At 48.6% G+C, this 7,178-nt stretch overlaps 1 long non-coding RNA gene across 3 annotated transcripts; it reads right to left on the reverse strand.

Moving 5' to 3' along the window:
* Positions 1-216: 216 nt before the first annotated feature.
* LOC109773614 (uncharacterized) lies at positions 217-3,511 on the reverse strand. Of its 3 annotated transcripts, none has more exons than XR_005754329.3 (5): positions 2,947-3,511; positions 1,893-2,102; positions 1,493-1,719; positions 716-797; positions 217-622 (listed from the first exon to the last, which is right to left on the reverse strand). It is a non-coding gene; the product is annotated as an uncharacterized lncRNA (long non-coding RNA). The 3 variants fall into 3 exon arrangements; XR_005754330.3 differs by having other exon boundaries at positions 2,939-3,503; XR_002235388.4 differs by lacking the exon at positions 2,947-3,511 and having other exon boundaries at positions 1,893-2,531.
* Positions 3,512-7,178: the final 3,667 nt, after the last annotated feature.

Below are 7,178 nucleotides of genomic sequence, written 5' to 3' on the forward strand. Positions count from 1 at the left end.
TCCTGCTCCTTGTGTTCTGCATCAGTTCAACAGGTAGCGCGTTTTAGCGCTTCCATAGGAGGATTGCATTAAACCAGAAAAAAATCATTCTTTGCCACGGATACAGAGAACAATTCTGAACAAATACAAATTGAGTTTTTTGAGTAATAATGATGTGGTCTCATTCAACATTCTAGTGAGCAAACTGTAAACACTTGTATTCTGTAGCGCAGGTGGCTGCTGGCCCCGAGGCTTCATTCACCTAACATAGAATAACACATCCAGTTCAAGATTAACTATCGATGCAGGCTTTAATAAGCAAGAGCAACAGTACACACATGTACTGTTTGCATGTCTAACCACAAACCAAGACTAATTAACATGTACTGTTTGCGTCCCCCCAAGCAGCTACAAGCATTGACTGCCTATGATAACACATGCACACATGTTTAGTCTGCATCATTGACTACCAAAGATAACACAGACACACATGTTTAGTACAAGCAGCTTCGACCAGCCAAGTTCATCTGTGACAGTAGCCGCACTAGTGTTGTAGCAGCTCGCCGCATACACATGATGGCATGCTTCACGCCTCGTCTTGCTGCTCACCTCAATACACTTGCCGTCTAATACTTATAGTACCCTGCACACACACACGCCAGCCACCAATTAACACATATGCACAAATTGATGTAAAAAAACTCATGCACAAACTAAAACTGAGTTTGATTTTGACCGTTGCTCCGGCGCCGTTGGCGGCAACTTCTCTGAACTTGGCGTATACGAGCAATAGAACTTCTCGGCCTTCCATACGCGCACTGAAGACATGTACCAAAGAATATCATGCATCATGATTCAGAAGACATACAGTAGCTACACAGACATACAACAGATTTTTGTAGCAGCACATGCACCAAACTTACAGAATTTTTCTTCAACTTATTTTTAGGTGATTGCATCAGTACTAATATGATTGGGAAAAAATCATTCATATTTGTAGCAGCACACACACAAAACTACAGAATTTTATGGTAATGCACTAGTTCTGATTTTTTAAACTCCTCCAATGGTAGCACATGAACTGACCCAGGCGACCAACAACGGCCCTATTTCTGAACCTTTTGGTTTTGCTTGACCTTTTCCTTTTCTTTTTCTAGAACTTCACAAAATATGATAAATGTACTTTCAGTACATTTTTCTTTGTAAATGTTCCCTTTTACTATGCACGGACTATTTGATTTATTTTTCATAAGGGAACTTCTCGCGCGAACGCACATGAACTGATTATAATTTATCTCAAGCACCACAGAGGAACCAAAATGAAATTCTTTCTCATTTTTCAGCTGAAAATAAAAACAACAAAAAATAAGCTTCTTTGGCGCATGCATTATTGCAAACACCTACTGTGCAACGCATGTGTCACAGCCTGATTCGAAATACCGATGAAGAAGTCATCGAACCAATCATCTCGTCTAGGAGATGCAGGGGCGGCGATGGGAGGAAAGAAGTTTACCTTGGCGGCGGCGCTGTGGCACACCGGTCAGTGCAGCGAGGGGAAGGGGGAGGTACAATGGTGGGATGGGCTTCAGGCGTCGGCTGGATCTTGCTCATCCCGATGCGAGGAGGAAGGAGGAGGTTTGGGGTGGCAGGCCTCGTCGGCGGGTTTGGGCACGTCGTCGGGTAGGTGGTGGTCCTTCGCCAGTAGGCGCCATGCCATGGCGACGCTGGTTGGGTTGGGTCCTGCAGGAAGAGACAACATGCAGATATAAGCAAAATGAACTACCAAAATTTCCCAACAAGTACTGTAGACATTAGCAAAAAAGACGGCAAACGTAAGACAGATGGACCTTCAAATATGTGCATATATATATTCGCATACTCCAAATATGTGCATTTTCAGGTACAAAACTTACCTGAACCTTCTGTACAGAAGAAGTTGAACTATCAGTCCAAATAGATTGGAAGTTGAATGATCTTTCTCAAACCAGAGACGACCTCATGGGAGAACTTGGAGTGAAGAACTCGTCGGAGGAGGCAGAGTGGATTAATGTTGCAGTGTCAGAATCAGTTCAGTAGCTGCTCACCAGTACACTTGCCGCCTACCCGCTGTCGCCGGACGTACCCTGCACACACACACAACAGCCACCAATCATCATGCACACACACACAACCAGACACACACCACATCATCTACACACCCAGGACTACATCTTCACCACACTTTGGACTGGCAACATAGCAACACAGAAAACAATTTTGCAAGTGTCGTCACTATCATCCTCGCTGCGTCACGGGGAAAACAAAATAAGCATCTTTGAAGCACTAGGGCGGATAACCATTGGAGATGGAGCTCATGTGTACCTTCGTCATAGAAAAAAGTAGACTTCACATCTCCAAGTTCTGAAGATGAACAAATGAATTGCACAAAATATTGTCCAAAAATCACACTTCTCACGAAACCAAAATTCTGAACTTGCCATACAACACTTTTTGAATTTGTCATGCGACACTCTTTGAACTTGCGCAATTCGTTGGTGGCAGGAAGCAGCAACTAGAGCTGATGGTAGTCCATGTACTGAACTGGGAACACCTAGCTAGTGTTTCAGAAAATAAAATAGACGTCCTGAGCACCCTGTTTCAGGGGATAAAATAGACGATCCTGTACACCTAGCTAGCTATTTTTTGTGCAAGCATGCTGGCCGCCAATGACATTAGTGGTGGCCACTATGGCGCTATCACCGCAAGCATGCTGGACGCATCGCCAGCGAGCGTACACTAAAACTGAGAAGAAATTGAGACTTTACCAAAAGATTGTCATACTTTTTTGCAGAGATAACTATTGTTTTTCTAACCAGAGAACTACAGTTTTTAGAAAAGGTGAACTATTTAAACGAGATAATTTCTAAGATGATTTTTAGCAATGGTTAACTACAGGATTTAGCAAAGTTGAACTACTAACGAGGTAACCTCAGAATCGCCGGCGCCGGTAGGAGGTGTTGCCGAAGGAAGCAGCTGTGTCGTGTTGACTTTTGGAGCGCATGAATGCTTAAAGAAAGCGGCATCGGGGAGCACGAGAGCATCCTTCTGGTGGGCGGCGGCGCGCAGGGATCCACGGGAAGCTGGGGACGGCGATTTTGGTGTGGATGGAACGCACAAACTGACGAGGGGCGGCCAGTTGGGGGTGCCGGCGGCGGTGGCGTGCGAGCTCGGCGTGGGGGGAGGGGCGGTGGCGCGCGAGCTTGGATCCGTGGAGGGACGGACACGCTCGGGGGGCAGTGGGGGTGGTGCGAGGGAGGAGGCAGGGTTCAGGGCAGCGCGCGGCACGAGGGAGGAGGAAGGGTGCGGTGGTCGTGGCGCGTCGCCGGAGGTGGGAGGTGCTGGGTGCGGCGCGTCACCGGAGGTGGGTGGCGGGGGGAGGCGGGTTGCCGGAGAGTTGGGGCTGGCGGCGGGTGGTGTGTGCGGTTGGAGAGATTAGGAACGAGTGAGAGAGGAGAGAGTGGTGGGAGTGCGGGCTGGGCCGGTTTGTTTTTCTGGTTCGGGAGCTCACCATCGGGCCTATATAGGGGACAGGAGTAACAGAATATTATTGTGTTACTGGCCCTGTCCTCCTGTCCTATACATATATTCCCTTTTCTCCTACGTGCATATGCACCCATTGTCGAAATATACATTTCAAAAAATTGAAAAATTCGGAACAAAAATCCCGCGTGCATATCCGGACATTTTATGCCCTTTCACAAGGTTTCGGTGAAAAACGACGTTTTTTGTGGCTTGTGTAAAAAAGACAATTTCTGATGCTTCATTCTAACTATTCACGAGGCATGTCTTTATCTTTTTTACACAAGACACAAAAAACGTCGTTTTTCACCGAAACCTTGTGAACGGACATAAAATGTCCGGATATACACGCGGGATTTTTATTCCGAATTTTTCAACTTTTCAAAATGTGTGTTTTCGACAATGGGTGCATATGCACCTAGGAGCAAAAAAGCCACGTCCTGTCCTATATATATATAGAGAGAGAGAGATAGTGGTTACACTATTCGACGAAAGGAAGATCTTCATAACATGGTTTTGACAATCATATGGTCCATATCTAAATACTTAACATAGTAACAACTATCATATTTTAAGAGGCTAAGGACCAACAACCATATGGTCCATACCTACATACTTAATATAGTAACAGCTAGCACATTGTAAGAGGCTGAGACCAACAACCACAACTAGCCGCTGGAAGCAGCTTGATCACCGCGACTCGGCATCTCGTCAATGAAAAGGAAGAGCCCTGCTGTGCATGGGTAGAGCATGAGTAGAACAGTGTCTCCAATTTTCCAATATGGATGCATTGCCACGACAAGCGAGAACTTGTTAATTTGAATGGTTCCATTTTTACGGGAAATGCAGTAACTTGCAATCACTTTGGCGTTATTAGCAGGCACAAGTGTAATTCGACCACGCCGGGAAATCGATCCAGGAATTGCTACAACGGGCAATTTGTGTTGACATGTAGAATAAAAACCAATTGTGACATATCGTTGAAGATATATATAGTTTATGAGCATCAACATTAAAATAAGACTTTTTACCAGCGTTTTGTGCGTACAATTGGTCTTGTTCAATGTTTGCACCATAGGTCTAATTAATCCCATCCAAAATCCAGCGTTCATACGCTGTGCTATCTCTGTCAGATTATCAACAAAGTTTATGACATGCTTCAAGTCCTTCCAGTGAAATTTGGTACGCTTAGTAACATACAGATCGTTCACTGTGCATCCAACATATCCTGCTTAAAAGATGGAAAGGTATTATTTATTCAGAACATGGCAGAAGAATATATAGTGCGCATAAATTGGTAAATAGAATTTGTTACTGCCTAGGAACGGAGTCAGAAAATGAAATCACAATTGGTTGCTTAAATAATGATCAATTAGTCAGGACAAATACCCCCGATTTTGCTAAGTAATATGACAGCACGGAGAAAGTTGAAAGGTGTTGGGGATATAACTACTGGTGTCACCCGCCCAGGAGGGACCGGGTTACATTGAGACGATCATCGCATGAAGCCCAGGATCAAGCTCGAAGATGGCGGGTCAGTAATGGGCTTAAGGCCCGTAGTGGTAAACCGCCGTAAGGTGTGACTTGTAGTGTAAGGCAAGAATAGTTAAGAGTCCGAGCCGGCCGGGACTCTGAGAGCCGCTGGGCGTTAACCTCTCTATATAAGGGGACGACCCGGCGGCGGTTCAGGACAGGTAAGATTAGATCGATAGCCAAGCAGAGCGGTTTAGCTCCTGGTCATCGAAACCCTAAGCAATACCACCTCAACTGGAAGTAGGCTTTTACCTTCAACGTAAGGGGCCGAACCAGTATAATCTTCGTGTCCTTTGTCCCGTTTAACCCCTTTAAGCTTCCTAGCGGCGATGGCTCCACGACTAAGTCCTTGCACGAGGACATCTGCCGTGACAATTCCACGACAGTTGGCGCCCACAGTGGGGCCAGCGCACGGTGGATTTGAGTTCTTGAAGGGCAGCTTCGAAGGGCTCAAGGGATACGCTGTGGGCCGGATGACCAAGAGTCGTCGCGGCAAGCTCTACATCGACGATGCAAGCTGGGGCCCCGACGCCGGCTCAATCGAGTACGGGTACCGGGTCCCCTTCGGCGGAATCCACGTTTTCATTGGCAAGATTGGCGAGCCGGGCCCTGAGCCGGACCTCTGCGCCGACCTCATCGAGATGGCTCAGCGTGCAAGACCCGCCCGGACTCTGCCTGCCTTGAAGCGTGCTTTCGTGGGATGCGTCCATGGAGGACTCTTTGGAGGATCTGGATCTGGAGATGAGACGGCCGCTCGCTCTGACGGCGAGTCGTCCACAGATGAGACCAACTCGTTATATCAACTTCAAGATGGCAGGCTCAAGGGTTGTTCCGATGGCGACAGTATTCCGGATCCCTTTGAGCCGCCCAGCCGGGTTGGAATCTTCATGGCCGGCGCACAACCTGTTCAAAACCCCGCCGCTGGGGCAGGGGGCCTTGCGCGCTCGCCGGCTCAGGTGCTAATGGATCTCACAGATAAGATGACGGCCCTGTTAACCGCTACGGTCGTCCCAGCAGATCAAGCTCAGCATGATGCGGAGGTGGCACAGTTAAAGCTGGATATAGCAAGAGCCAAGGAAGATCTGGCAGCGGAAGGGATCAGGATGGCTGCAGAGCGGGCGGCTCTCGACGCCCAGACTCAGCTGATTCAGGCGCAGTCTTTCCGGCTCACGATGGATCAGAACACATCCAATGAGATCATGAGAAGGAGGCATCAGAAGGCTCAATCTCGACTCCCTCCGGTTTACGATCCTCGAAACCTTTTCAACACGCCTGGTGCAGGGCCCAGTAACCCGCCAGAGATCACGGCACCCGGGGCTGGAACGCCGACTCAGCCGCAAGTGATGGGGCCTCCCCGTGTGAACACTACCCCGCCTCAGTACGTGCCAATACCACCGGGTCATTATGCCAACCCGTTGGAAAACATGGTCGCCGCGGCGGCGCGACTGGCGGCTCTCCCAATCGAGGGCGACTCTCCAACGGTGGTCGAAACCCGCCGGGTCAGAGAACTTCTTCAGACGGCTCTGGCGGAACAGGAGGCATATTCATATAGCCGGGACATGATTCATTGAACCCCTCGTCCAGGCCAGAGCCCAAGTTATAGTAGACACATGGTTTCAGCGACCGGCTCAAGCAACGTCCGGCGCCGTGACTTGCCAGCTGGCCACGGCCCGGCTCATAATGGAGCCTTTAACGCGGCAGACCCAGACAGAGCACAACAAGAGGCGGAGCAGATGCCTCAGTTGACGGCTTACCAGCCCCTCCCGGTTTATCCGACGGCTTCTATCGAGGCGGGTATGCCTGCGAGGACCGGAGGTGTCCCTTGTCTGGTGCCGGCTCTCCATAATGAACGTCTGCCCAAGGATTTCAAAGGACCTAGGAAGGTACCTAATTATACGGCTGATTTACAACCCGGAGCATGGATCGAGAGCTACGAGATGGCTATGGAGTTGCTAGAGGTCAGCGAAGCGGCAATGGCCAAATACTTCACCATGATGTTGGATGGGACCGCCCGCACTTGGTTGAAAGGACTGCCGCCTAATTCTATCGGGTCATGGGCAGAGTTAAAAGCCCGGTTCATCCAAAACTTCAAAGATATATGTAGGCAA

Source organism: Aegilops tauschii, chromosome 4 (genome assembly GCF_002575655.3).
Source record: "Aegilops tauschii subsp. strangulata cultivar AL8/78 chromosome 4, Aet v6.0, whole genome shotgun sequence".
Lineage (NCBI taxonomy): Eukaryota > Viridiplantae > Streptophyta > Magnoliopsida > Poales > Poaceae > Aegilops > Aegilops tauschii.